The sequence below is a fragment of the Rutidosis leptorrhynchoides genome, chromosome 6, assembly GCF_046630445.1.
Source record: "Rutidosis leptorrhynchoides isolate AG116_Rl617_1_P2 chromosome 6, CSIRO_AGI_Rlap_v1, whole genome shotgun sequence".
In the NCBI taxonomy this organism is placed as follows: Eukaryota; Viridiplantae; Streptophyta; class Magnoliopsida; order Asterales; family Asteraceae; genus Rutidosis; species Rutidosis leptorrhynchoides.
Window position 1 is genome coordinate 287,740,647 of NC_092338.1, and position 15,529 is coordinate 287,756,175.

The following is a 15,529-nucleotide window of genomic DNA, read 5'->3' on the forward strand; positions in this document are numbered from 1 at the left end:
CGAAAGGGCATTCGAAAAACCGAAACCGGGACATAAGTCTAGTGACAACGTACGACTTATCGGAACAAAAATTACAAGTCAACGATGCATGTGAATTTAATATAATATATAATTAATTATATAAATTAAATATATTATATATATTATATTAAATTATGTCGACGAGCTAAATTACAAAAATTTGTGAGCTGGAAAAACGGGCCATGCGATCGCATGGCAAATGGCCTTCAGAACCATGCGATCGCATGGGGTCTGAATTCAGGCCACACCTATAAAAGCTCGAGCATATCTGTTTCTGATTCATTCCATTACTCCGTATTTATTTACTTATTATATTATTATTATTATTATTATTATTATTATTATTATTATTATTATTATTATTATTATTATTATTATTATTAAATCTTATTATTATTAATATTATTCTTATTATTAGTAGTACACATAAAATACTACGACGAGGTTTTGCTCGAATAAATTCAAAACAAGTTTTCGAGCGAGTTAAAACTAAGGAAATTATGGGTTATTGCCAAGGAGGTTATGGGTAATGTTCGGGGGTATATTTGTGAATCAAACCTAGTGTTTATCATCTTCGTTACTTCTACATACTATCCTACAATATTGAATCTCAATATTGATACGTTGAGATCTACGGTTATTTGGTAATCCGTGTTGCGATCACATTTTGGTGAACGACTTTATATGCTGCTAAGGTGAGTTTCATAAGATCCCTTTTACTCTCTACATTTTTGGGCTGAGAATACATGCAAATGCTTTATTAACCGATATACAATATTTATATGCGTGAGTTTCATTGATCCCTTTTTAATTGCTTTTGCAATATATATTTTTGGACTGAGAATACATGCAATTTATTTTAAACACAATGGATACAAGTACATACTAAATTCTACACTGAGTTTGAACCGAAAATCCCTTAGCTTTGGTAACTAGTAACTGCCGGTTATAAGAACTGGTGGGCGCGAGTAGTAGTATATGGATCCATAGGGCTTGATATCCCCATCCGAGCTAGAGCACTAGCCTTTTAACGGACGTATGCTATTTGAGAAGCATACACGTTGGTTTGCGTGTATTATTAAGATGATTATACAAAGGGTACAAATTATATATACGTTAAGTTTAGTTACCAGGGTGCTCAATTTCATAGAATATTTTGATAAACGTTTCTGGATTGAACAACTGAAATCTTGTGATCCACCTTTATATACAGATTATGCGCAACATTAAAACTATGAACTCACCAACCTTTGTGTTGACACTTGTTAGCATGTTTATTCTCAGGTTTCCTAGAAGTCTTCCGCTGTTTGCTTAGATGTTAGACAAGCTATGTGCATGGAGTCTTACATGACATATTTTTCAAGGAAACGTTGCATTCACCAAATCATCACCATGTATCTTATTTTGACTGCATTATCAACGGAAATACTGTTGTAAACTATTATTTATGGTGATTGTCTATATGTAGAAATCATCAGATGTCAAAAACCTTTGATTTAAATATTCATTTAAGGTGTGCCTTTTCAAAGAATGCAATGCTTACAAAACGTATCATACAGAGGTCAAATACCTCGCAATGAAATCAATGAATGACGTGTTCGTCCATATGGATTTGGAGCGATCGTCACACATGGCCAGATACCTTAGAATTGAAGCTCATGTACTGTTTATAAAGAAACAGAATGGGACGATGAGATTATGTAACGACTATAGAGAATTGAACAAGTCGACGATCGAGAATCGGTATCTGCCACCGAGGATTGATGACTTGTTTGACCAACTACAGCGATCCAGTTGTTACTCAAAGATTGATTCGAGATCCGAATATCACCGATAGAGAGTCAAAGAAGCTGATATCCTGAAGATGGCATTTTAAAACACGCTAATGACATCATGAAGTTACAGTGATGCCGTTTGGTTTGACGAGCGCACCGACATTGTCCATGAATCTCATGAACTGTGTGTGTAAGCCATAACTTAGGCAAATTCGTCATTGTGTTTATGAATAATGTATTGGTGAACTCCAAGAGCAAAGAAGATTCACGAACAGAACTACGCTATGCACGACCTTGAACTAGGAGCTGTAATATTTACACTCAAAAGTGGAGACACTACCTGCGCGGAACCAAGTTTACTATCTTCCCCGACCGTAAGAGCTTACAGCTCATAATTGAACGGAAACAGCTCAACATGAGGCAACGATGTTGGATGGAATTGCTTAATGATTGTAGTTGTCCGTACGAAACTCACATCATAGATCCGCAAAGCACAATGAGAGGTCGTGAAACAAGGGAACGTTGATGTTGAATTTATCAAAGGAATGGATAAGAAACTTGACATCAAAGAGGACGGAACACGATATTTTACTAACCGAATCTGGGTACCGAAGTTTGGTGGATTGAGAGAACTAGTGTTGGAGAAAGCACACAAGTCAATATACTCAATTCATCCTGGATCAGATAAAATGTACCAAGATTTGAAGGTGTTTTATTGGTGGCCAAAGTTAAGAGCTGACATTACTGCCTATGTTGGAAATTGTTTGACTTGCACTAAGGTCAAGGCTGAACATCAGAAGCCATCAGGGCTACTGACCCGACCATAGATTCCCCAGTGGAAATGAGAATGCATAACAATGGACTTCATCACAAAATTGCCAAGAACCGTAGGAGAATATGACACCATTGAGTTGTCAAAGATCATTTCACTAAGTCTACACACTTCCTACTGATAAGAGAAACCGATAAGATGGAAAAGCTGGCTCAAGTTTACATTAAGGAAGTCGTCTCTAGGCATGGAGTGCTTATATCTATTGTGTCCGATCGTGACAGAAGATTTACTTCTAGATTCTGGCAGACATTACAGAAGGCTATGGGAACTCGTCTAGATATGAGTACATCATATCACCCCAGACAGATGGCTAAAGTGAGCGGAAAATTCAAACTCTTGAGGACATGTTGCGAGCATTAAAGTTGCACCTTTCGAAGCATTGTATAGAAGGAAATGTAGATCTCCCATGTGTTGGAGCGAGTTGGGAGATAGTAAGTCGACGAGGTCCTGAGATTATTCAGGAGTCAATAGAGAAAGTCATACAGATTCAAGAACTATTGAAAACAGCTCGTAGTCTTCAAAAGAGTTACGCCAACGTTAGACAGAAGGATTTAGAATTCCAAGTTAGCGACGAAGTCATGCTTAAAGTATCATCCTGGAAGGGTGTGGTACGGATCGGGAAATGAGGAAAATTGAGTCCGAGATATGTTAGACCCTTCGAGATAAGAGAAATATTTGGGCCAGTGGCTTACAGATTGAGATTGCCACAAGCACTCAGGGGAATACATGATACTTCCCATGTGTCCAACCTGAAGAAATGCCTAGCCGACAAGGATTTGGTTATTCCCTTAGAGGAACGGCATATCAATGAGAAACTTCATTTCATTGAGGAACCTATCGAAATCATGGACTGTGAGGTCAAGCAGTTGAAACTAAATAGAATTTCCCATCATTAAGGTTCGGTGGAACGCTAGAAGAGAACCAGAGTTCACGCGGGAGCGTGAAGATCAAATGAGACTGAAGTACCCGTAACTGTTTTCAGAAAGAACTACATCAGGGAATGTTCACTAAAATTTCGGGATGAAATTTTCAATAACAGGTGGGTAATGTAACAGCCCTGCTTTTTCCGTTACTTCTGTTAACTGTCTGTTAGTTGAGACCAAGACAAGGTTAGATATTCCACTCACACCTTCGCCGGTATCGCTCTCACATGGTGGAATTCGTATGTACAATCAGTGGGTATCCGCCAATGGGGCTTTGCCTCATTGGTCACCATGTTAACATGGTGTTCGAGGAGACCAAGGGTTCGTGTCTCGGGGGGGGGGGGGGGGGGGGGATTTTCGTGAATTAACTCTAACCACTAACATTGCCTTTCAAAAAAAAAAAAAAAAAAAAAAAAAAAAAAAAAAAACAATCAGTGGGTATCCACGAAGCCCACGCTCTCTCTTGGGCCGACTTAAGATGAAAGATGATCACCGAATATTTTCCTCGCGAAGAAACCCTAAGGCTCGAACAAGAGCTAAGAGCTCTGAAAGCGGTCGGGAACGACCTTAAGGCCTATAATCAACAATTCTCCGAACTTGCTTTGATGTGCCCAAATCTTGTGAACCCCGAATCTTTAAGGGTTGAACTTTACATGGACGGTCTCCCCAAGAGCATCAAACAAGGAGTAATGTCATCCAAACCTGCTAACCACCAAGAGGCTTTGAATATGGCCCGTCAATTGATTGAAACAGTGGACGAGATTGAAGTGCCGGCACCTAAAGCCGAGGATAAGTCGGGTTACAACAAAAGAAAATGGGAAGCCCCCCAATCAAGCAATTACAACAACCTCGCCAAGAAGCCCTTCATCCCCAACGGCAAGAAAGGTTATACCGGACACCTACCGTATTGTAACGAGTGCTACAAACATCATTTAGGCGAATGTGGCAAACCATTTTGCTTGAAGTGTCAAAGAAGTGTCCATGTAGCCCACGATTGTAGGAATACCGCTCCCGTCGCTCAAAAGGAGCCCAATGCACCCAAGACGGGTGTTTGTTTTGAATGTGGCCAACCGGGTCATTTTAGGAGTGCGTGCCCAAATAAGAAAATCAACCCCAACACTCGCCGTTGAACTTCCAACATCGACACCTAGGATGCCCGAGACGACGATGGACTAGTCACGGGTACGTTTCTTCACAACCAACCGTATATTTCATACTTATTCAATTCGGTTACAGCTAGACGTTTTATAATCAAGACTTTGACTCGTACCCTTTGCACTCCACCTTTTCCCCTAGACCCTACTTAGGCAATTTAAGTGACCGATGGAAATATTGTGTGCCTATAAATTTTATCGGAGGGGATACGTTAAGAATTTCGACTTGACACCTATAGAACTAAGGAGCTCAAAACCTATTCATTAAGGAGAAACTATTTTCCCCTACAATTGTGTTTAGATGATTTCTAACTAAGTAATTTTCGGTTGGAAACCGATACCCTCTTCCTTGTATCCATGACCTCATGAGTTTTGCATGAATCCCGGGTGCGTCCTAAAACGACATCCGTTCCGGTGACGATGTCTCCTAAGCCATTTTTGAACTCGCAACGTTAGTTGTAAATCTATCTTAGTACCATTCTAGGACTCCGTCCGTATTCATGAACCTCCTAAACCGCATATGCAAACTTATCTAGACAAATCCGTTATCATATTTATTGATGATATCTTAACCTATTCAAGTGAAGAAGGAAAACGAACAACTTTACCGTCTTACGCTCGAACTGTTGAGAAATGAGCAACTCTATACCAAATTCTCCGAGTGGGAATTTTTGTTGAACAAAGTCCAATTTTCTAGACCATGATGCTAATGGTCGAGGCATTACAACCAATCTCGAAATCAAGCCACACGTAATCAGGGAACTCTCCCAACTCAGACTTATACTCATAAAATCTTAGATCTCACCGGTTGTTACCAAAGATTCAATTTCGACTTTTCCTCGTGATGCTTGTTCTTTACCCTCGATAACTCATTAAGGTAGAAATCTAAACCTCTACGTACCCGAATCTTGAACGTGATTATTCACACCAACCTTGCTAGCTTAATTCGTATAGCACCAGATGGAACTCAAATATGGAAATAATTCTACTTGAACGCCTGAAAGGCATACTTTCTCGACTCGAAATAAAGGAAAACTAAAAATCGTTATTTAGCACGAAAAATTTGAATACTTAATATTGGATCCGATCAATTTTCTCGTCATCACGTACCACATTACATACCTCTGTTATTTCACCGTTACCGTCTAATATTACTGGAACTTAAGACAACCCATGATCCAAGGATACTTCACTCTTCTTTGACTTAACGTCCTTGTGTTTCTGATAATCGGTCAACTACTATTCAACCCCGAACTATAAAACTACGTGTACTATCTTGTTTCTTTTTCAAACCTCAACTTTTGACAACTAGATACACGATATGGCAACCTCGAGATGTAAACTCACTCTACTCTAAGTTCTCATTTCACTTACATCTTCATCGCTCGCACCCCCGTATGAGGAAACTCCTTGTAACATTTCTCAATGGATAGAGAAACTCTTCATATTACATTAGTATTCGCCACGAGGGTGAATAGTCCTAACGAACATTTTTGAACCCTAACTAACTTGTTCAAACATATCTTACGGAATTCTTTTCCAATACGGTGTACCATTGCCAATTACCTCGGATCAAAATACTCGTATCGCTTCTAGTTTCGCAAGAGACCTTGGGAACCCGCTTAGACATATGTACCGCGTATCTTCCACAAACCGACGAACTGAACAAACGAACGAATTACATCATGGAAGGACATGTTTCAAACTTGTATGGTCGCTTTTAGTTGATTTCTCCCACTACGGTTACCATTCGTGTACTAACGCCGCACTTCCGAAACCCTATAGGACCGCAAATGTCATACCCCTATTCGTTGGACCAACGCATGTGGCAAGCAAACACCGAAATCTGAACTTCATCAAGAAACAACAATTGAGATCATTCAAGTCCGAGAAGGGCTCGAGACGACCCGTAGTTGCCATAAGAGTTATACCAAACTTAGATGAAAACCTCACAAAGTCCCAGTGTGTGACCACGTAATATTGAGAAACTACACCTTGGAAAGGTGTAATCCATTTGGGAAATCGAGGAAGGTTATATCCGCAATATTGATCCTTTTGAAACCTTGGGGCGCATTGGAACCGCTCCCTACCGTTTAGAGCTGCCGACTCAATTAAGTTTCCGTTTACCTTACATTTCGTGTAACAACTTAGAAACGTGTCCTGCGGAACAGGAATGTGCAATCCTTCTAGATGCACCAAACATTGATGACAAACTCTCCTTCATGGGAAAACTGGTTGAAATCATGGATCGTGAACCCAAACCTCAACACTACGTAACACCCCGACTATCCGAATTCGTGGAATGTCCAAGAAAGTGCCTTCACTCCTTCGTAGAGTTACAACACTAGGTCTCGAGTAAGAGACGTCGATTATTACTTCCAACTAAATTTCGGGACGAAATTTCTTTTGAGGTGTGGATAATGTAACATCCCGCGTTTTTTCGTTAAATTATTTTTAACGCCGTCTTTTATTTTATTTTATATCCTCGGTATCTCGATTCGTATCCTCCATTAGCTACATTCTTACAATATTTTCGTTATTGGATTATAACGTCTCCCGTACTCTCGTGTAACTTAAAATAATTCGTTTGGTTAATTCCCGCACCCGATTACAAACTAGAGGGACTAGACTTGTCAAAAGACCAAACCTTTGACTAGGTCAAAGTGGTCAAACCACCTCCTCCATTCAATATCCTCTCCATTTTCTCTTTTTCTTTAATACTTCCCTATTTTTCTTAAATTCTCCATTACAAAGATTCATCATCCATTCATGATCTAGCAAACTTCAATCAAAACAAAATACATATTTGGAATCCTCTCTTCATCCTCTTCAATTTGATACCAACTTCATCTCATTTGGGTAACTTTCTAAAATCACTAATTTTATGTGTTCTTGAGATTTTTGAGTTATAAAGTTGTTAATTAGTGTCTATGGCTCATTGTGATGTCGTGTATGTAATTTGTATGCTCGATTTGTTGTTTTTGGTGTAACTAGCTTGAATATGAAAAATGCTTGCTTAATCTTGTGTTTTGGATGCTCATATGTTGTTAGATTGTTAAAGTCCATGTTTTAATTGTGTTACTAGTATCATTAGCTTCGTTTTGGTGTATAGGTTGATTAAGAAAACTTCAAGAACATGATTAGTGATTTTGTGAACTTGGATTAGGATTTGATAAGCTTTATATGAACTTTTGGTGCATCAAATGCTATGAATTGTTGTTGATAAGTGTTTGGTTGCAATGTGTGCTTGATTACCTTCAAAACGGCATATCATACATGTAAATTGGTTGCCCGAATCATGAAATGCGTTTTTAGAACTTGAAACTTTGATTATGAACGTTTAATGCGGTTTTGGGTTGTTGTAAGTGTTGAATTGCTTGATGAAATGTGTCTAGGTGTTTTCCTCGTCAAATTACCTTTCCGATGATATAAGATACATGTTCTAATTGTTTGCGGATCATAAGATGTGGTTATTTGGTTTTAGCTCGTGCATACTTGTGAAAAACAGAAAAGTGTCTGCCCAGATGGTGGCACGGCGCGCCCCATCCCCGCGCGGCGCGCGGATTAGCCTGGCCAGATTCTGCTTCATTTGGCACATTTCACGCGAAATGTTTGACTAGCTACCGACCTCCGATTCACATGAAACTTGTTCTAATATACTTATATATGAATAATTAGCATAGAAAAATAGTCCGAGACCCGACCCGAACATGTTGACTTTTCGTTGACTTTGACCGACCAAAGTTTGACTTTTTGTCAAACTTAACCAATTGATTATGCAATCTTTCTAACTTGTTTCTATACATGTATCTTGCATGAAACTTGACTATTTGCTTCACATGCTTCATAATCGAGTCGTGTTGAGCCATAGGACTAATTGAGCAACTTTGACCCTTCGTGACTATCGTTATTGATACAACCTATTTGTTTAGGTCGAGACTAGCGTTGTCCTTTGCTCACATTATTTGTTGAAGTACTTATTTACTCTTGCAATCAAAGGTGAGATCATAGTCCCACTTTTTTTTAAATCACTTTTATTCTTTACATCGTGGGCTGAGAAACACATACATTTCATACTTATATACTTTTCATGCTTTTACATTGTGAACAAATACGAATACAAAGATGCATACGAGTTTGAACAAAAGTCCTCAATCCAATTATCATTAGTTCCACTTGCAGGGTGTAAGTGTAAGCGTGTAATTATGTTGTGTGGCCATACGGGTTTAACAAACCCTCATTCAGACGGTTCGCTACCGTTAGTGAATGAAATATAATTTCAACAATGTATAGTGTAAGTTCTAACACTAAATTCAAAAATTCAGAGGGAAGATTCAGTTAAGCCTTGATAATTGGGTGCTCGTGATAAAAATACTATTTTGGAATGTGAACGATTTTGGTTAAGCAATTCATAAAGAACCTTGTGGTTCAATACATTTTACTTACTAAACCTATGATTTCACCAATGTTTTCGTTGACAGATTCTTCTATGTTTTTCTCAGGTTTTGAATGCTTAAGTGATACATGCTTCCGCACTCTTTTGATACTTGCTTGTAGTATACATGCATATTTGGAGCATCTTTTTGGCTACTTTTAAATTGTGTCGCATAAGTTTCAATTGTACGTTTAACATTGTAATGTAACTAGCCGTCGAACTTCTTTTGTAAACTTGAAACACCCTTTTACATTGAAATGAATGCGACATATTTTGGTCAAACGTTGTCTTAAAGACTTATGACCATGTAATGGGACCTACGTAGTCGACGCCGTCACTTGACGATTTGTCGGGGTCGCTACATGCTGTAAATTAGTGATCAAAACAGCCCCAAGATCGACTTGCTTTTGCTACGTTTCTTGCTGTTCTTGCGAGCCAAAATAGACCCAAAAACCCATCTGTTAGGTCGTGTTTGCTGCTGGAATTCTGTTTCCTGTTTTGGTTCATATTCATCATTTTCTTGATCTTAATCTTGTTAAGGTATACCTAAACCATAATGTTAATCATACTTATAATTTGTTTTAGTTATTATGTTTTAAATTATGAATGATGCATGAATAATTATAAAGATATGAAGCTGGTTAAGTTGATAAAGGTTATGAATAATAATTATGATTAATGATTATGATATAGGTTATGAGTTAAACTAGATAATTAAAGGTTTATAATTATGATTAAAGAGATTAAGTTGGTGAATATGATTAAGTATTGTGGTTAAAAAGATTAAAAACTTGAATATGTTTAGTAAATAAATAGTTATAATTTTATGTGATATTGATTAATGAATAATGATAATAATACATGCATGCATGCATGCATGCATGCATGCATGCATGCGTACGTATGTACATGTATATATTGTAGGTATATGCTTATGTATATATGTATATATACATACGTGTATATGTATTTGTATATATGTATGTATATGTACGCGTGTGTGTATGTATGAGTATGTATGTGTAGGTATATAAGGTTAGTAAAACATAAAAAGAAAAGTAATATAATTATGTATATGTATTGTGTATATGAATATATGTAAAAATAATTGGTGATTATAAAGGTTGATAAGTACTTGTATGTATATATATGTACCATCTTTACACTTATGTATATGTAATACATATATAATAAATACACATAATATAGGTATAAACATATACATGTAATACAAGAATAAGATATATATATATATATATATATATATATATATATATATATATATATATATATATATATATATATATACATACATGATCCATATACATATACTCTTTATTATATTATAGTTGTGAACTAGTATGTGTTATTATAATAAAGAGTATATGTATAGGTATCATGTATGTATGTATGTATATATATATATATATATATATATATGTATATATATATATATATAAATATATATGTATATATAACACATGTATAACTAATATATATATATATATATATATATATATATATATATATATATATATATATATATATATATATATATATATATATATATATAACTATATAACACATGTATAACTATAATATATGTACAAAAACATGATAAACTTCTATAATGAAGGTTGATTAATTAAAGGATAATGATATTATTACTATAACTTATAAACCTATCTATATGGTAACACCTTAATTACACTAAGTTATATTATCACCTATATATGTAATTATTAAGTACATTAATAATTCCTTGTGTGTATACACCTATAACGTGAAGGTAATAATTAAAAGATAATGTACGATTTAGACGAACTTCACCGCTACTCACGGTCGTAAGTGAATGATGTCCAGGTTGCCATTTATGGGGGTAGCTTGTGGATCTCGAAATTAGAAACTTTTGAGAAATATGAACTTTTCTATTAGACATTAACTAACCGAACGTTATATCTCTATGTTGAGATCTCCGATTACTTACTCTGTTCATACTTCTTGCGTGGAATAACTTCTACTAAGGTGAACTTCATAGCCTCACTTTTTAACTTTCTTATTTACTTAATTTAAACTTTGGGGTGAGACACATGCTTGCTTTTAAAACTGTTTTACGCTTAGACACAAGTACTCGAAACTGTTTAACTGTTCTGCCATGCTATGTTTCATGCTAAATCCCTACTATGATATCGTTAATTGCTTAGTGTAACGCAAGCTTAGTTAATGTGAGTAGGCCTATTGAGAGCGACGTCTCTATATAGTTGACAATTGGTCAATGGATACATATTAATGATTCAATGACACGAACGTGATGTGTTTAGGGTAACTTATGTGTAGTCTCGATATCATAACTTCGGCACTTACTTTTGAACGATGTTGCTACATCAAACTTGATAACTAAATCTTGTGGTCTAAAAACTGTTATAAACCTATGCTGTTCACTCAACCATTTTTGGTTGACACTTTAAGCATGTTTTGTCACATGTGAAGATTGCTAGAGATTGTTTGCTATTTGGACTTTGCTGCTTTGGAGTCCACATTTTAGTTTATTACATTAAAACTTTTATATTTACATTTACATTTTGGGATTTCATTTGTAATGACAATTTATTTCCGCTGCTTTAAAATACATTGGTTTTTAATAAAACGTCTCATTTAGAGTCGTTCTCGCTTTACACTTGTGTTATGATATTGGTTAGTCACATATGACCCCCGGTCCCATTTAGGAGGTGTGACACGCGCGATTCTGACACGCGTTTCTGACCTGCCTTTTTGAGGCGTGTTTTCAACTCGCTTTTTTGACGCACTTTTTTCAAGGGGCATTTTTCAATGCGCGTCGATCGTGGCATTTTTTCAACTCGCGATCTCGAGGCACGATTTTGACGCCTATTGAAATGTTTCCATTTTCGATCATGTCTTTGGGAATTACTTTATATGGGAAATCCACGCATTGAAAAAATGCCTCGAAAACGCGCATCGAAAAACACGCATCGAAAAACATGCGTTAAAAACGCGTGTCGGAATCGCACGTCGAAAACGTGCATCGAAATTTCGGGATTTCAAAACGTTGGTCGATAAAGGACTTGCCATATTATGCAAATTTGACACTTAACGGATAAAGTTAACAAAAGTTAACGATACCTCTCTTTTTGATTAACTTTCGAAAATACACTCCTTTTTTATAGCGAAATGAAATATGTTACTGAAAATAGGAAAACTGGTATAATATGTTATCTTTTTATAGAATTTGCCCTTTAAATTTTCCTTAGTGGGGTTTAACTTCCTCCACACTTATAAGGTGACATATAAAATCGGTGAAAATTATTCTACGAATTAGTAACGTTAACCAGTCATTAACCCTAAACAGGTTAAGACAAGTATTACATATCATTCAATAGGCAGGACTTAAAGCATATGCTAGACATGTGATGTGCATGGCTAACATCTCAATTCTTAGCATTCAATTCAATTACATGATACATATCAATCTTATGATGCGGATCAACATGCAAATAGACTGACAAATTATATAAGCCATTAAACATCAAGTAGATTAACTCAAGTTACTAGATGAAAGTCAATTATTACTTGGTTCTCATGCAATCATTAATCAAATACAACCAAACAGAGGATCATCGACTAAGCCTACCAATTTTAAATTTTATTATATAACTCAAATTCAATAAATTTATCACTAACAATGTTGTTTAACTTAGTTGCATGCAATCCAATTTAATAAGTTTGATTGACTAGATCTAAACAAGTAGCATGGATCTAAACAAGTAGCCGGGGGGCTTCCCTTGATGATGACTTTTTCTCCACTCAAACCTTAATCATTATGTGCAAGAAAACGCGTTTTAGGTCCAATTCGGTGGTTTCCGATGTCAAACCGGCGGCTTCACTTCAGATCTTAGCTTGCAGGCCAAGAAAAACTTGCTCGGAAAAATGTTGACTTTTTGACTTGAAACCGGTGACTTCCCTTTAACAAATCTGACGGCTTCCTCTGTTTTGTTGTAGATTTTTGTCTTGCAATCGTTTTGACAGGTGGCTCGTCAAAAACGGAGTCCGAATACTCAAGATATGGCCAAAACGGTGACAGCATGTAGATTTTCAGCATTTCATCAATACTTAGCTCCTTTTTGCTGTTTTTATTGTCCTGTTTTAATAAATTTCTCAAACAAAAAATTTAAAATATATTTTTATTGATTTTATCCATTTTTGTATGTTAAAGTACTTAAAATGATTTTTGTATGTTAAAGTACTTAAAATGACTTTAAAATGCTAAAATAACTCCTTAAAATATGTCTAAAAATATGTATAATTTAGGAGTTATCAACATGTCTCCTCCACATCCAATGATACCATATCCTTTCATTAGCTGGAAGCAATTGAGTGCCAATGTAAGTAAAGCTTTCACTCCTTGGAATCTCGCTGATGCGAGACATTCACTTCAATAAAAGTGTTTCTCAACGTGAGGAAATCATGTTCAACTCCCAATTGTAGTCATTTTTCCCGATTCTTGTTGAATTTGAACTAGGAATTAATTATTGAACTTGATGTTGTTGAATCAGAAGTTAAAGTTTCATTTGCATTTGAGGTTTGTGTTGTTAGCTCAGAAGAATTTGATAGATTTTCTGTTGGAGTAGCTTCTTCTTTAAAATGTTCAAAGATATCATCTGTATTCGGACTTTCATATTGACCTTTACCACCCTCATCTGTAGAATCCTCTTCATCATCACTTTGTATCATAGGTTCAGGATTCTCTTCATCAACAATCTCCACATCATCAGGGATTGCAGATAATAAAGACAGTGTATTGAGTGCAACAAACCCATCATCATCATCATCAATTTCTTCTAGATAGAAGTCACCTAAGTTCAAATATTCATTAATCAGTCCACTAACAAATTCATTCATAGTTTGTTCAACTATCAAAATAGGCACCTGATCAGACTGTTCATTCTCAATAAGCTCTTCATGAGTTTGTATCATCTCAGGTTCAATTGTAACCTCCTTCACAGTTAAAATTGAAACAGACCTCTCACCACCATCCCCCATGCATCACAATAAACTCTCCATCTACTCCTGTATCCCCTTTAGGACTATTTTGAGGATCAGAATTGTCATGTTCATCATCTTTATGAGGGATTCATGGTAGAGAGCAAGAAGTAAGTGGATATCGCAATCGAGTGCGAAAAATAGATTGAAGTGAAGTACGTCAGATACCATCAAGATTTGGATTTGCAAACATACGACTGAAGTACACTTGCTCCAAAGCATCATAATAATTTGATGAATGTGGGGTTGATGGCAGAAAGATAATGCTTGGAACCGCTGCTGATGTTGTCGGTGATGCCGGCGAAAGTGTTTGAGTTACCATGAGGGCAGGTGAGGGATTTGTGGAAATTTGTAGGTATGTAGGTTGCTACTTACTACTAGTCAAATTTTCCCCTTTTGATGGAGGTTGACTAACAACCGAAGTTGTATTCAGTGAGGAACTTTTCAGGTCGTTCAGCTCCATGATATATGTCTCATGGGACTCTGACAATATAGAAGAACTACCTGTCGTTTGATTTCTCGCAGGAATATTAATATTCCCGACTCCTGAAGTCATTGATGTATCATGTGGTAACACATCTCTTTCCGTTACAGATTTAACACTTTGATCCTGAATTTCAAGATCAAGATGAGAAGTGGTTTGGTCCAATGAATCAATTGCTTGGTCCAAAGGATCAGTCTACCAGAAGTCTGATAAATTTCCCGTAGGAATGTCATATTGCTATTCCGTAGTATGCGACAGATCTCCCTCACCGAGATATGTCGGACCTCTAGGCCCTGTTTAATGTTGAGGCTCTACAACGTCTCTTGGACGAAGTATATCAAGAGGATTTCCAGCCGATACGAAGGGTGCATTTTCAAGGTTTTCGGCTTCCCTTCGGCCGTTCTGGACTTCAATGACTGAGTTTCCTCAATAGATTGAGTGTGTGAAGACTTTACTTCTTTGGAAGACTTTACTTCTTTCGAAGATGTAGAAACATCTTTTTGAGTGGGATTTATTCTTAAATCCTGATTAAGTTGGATGGGCTTGTTGGCCTTTTTACCATCCATGCGTTTAGCTCTCTTGCCTACCAAAACTTGCGTCTCATTTAGTGTAGGGCTTACTGTTATTATTAGAATTGATACAGAGATCGGTGACAGTGCCCTAGAATGCTCTAAGTCTTGATCCGTATCAATAACAGTGTCAGCTAGGTTTTGAATGATAGGAGTTGAAATCCTAGACTTAATTATTCGAGTTGGTGGTGTCCGAATCATCTCATCAGGTTTGTATCGCATCTTCTTCTTCGATGGTTCGGGAGATGATTCAGTTGCTGATGTGTCGTTGCCACTAT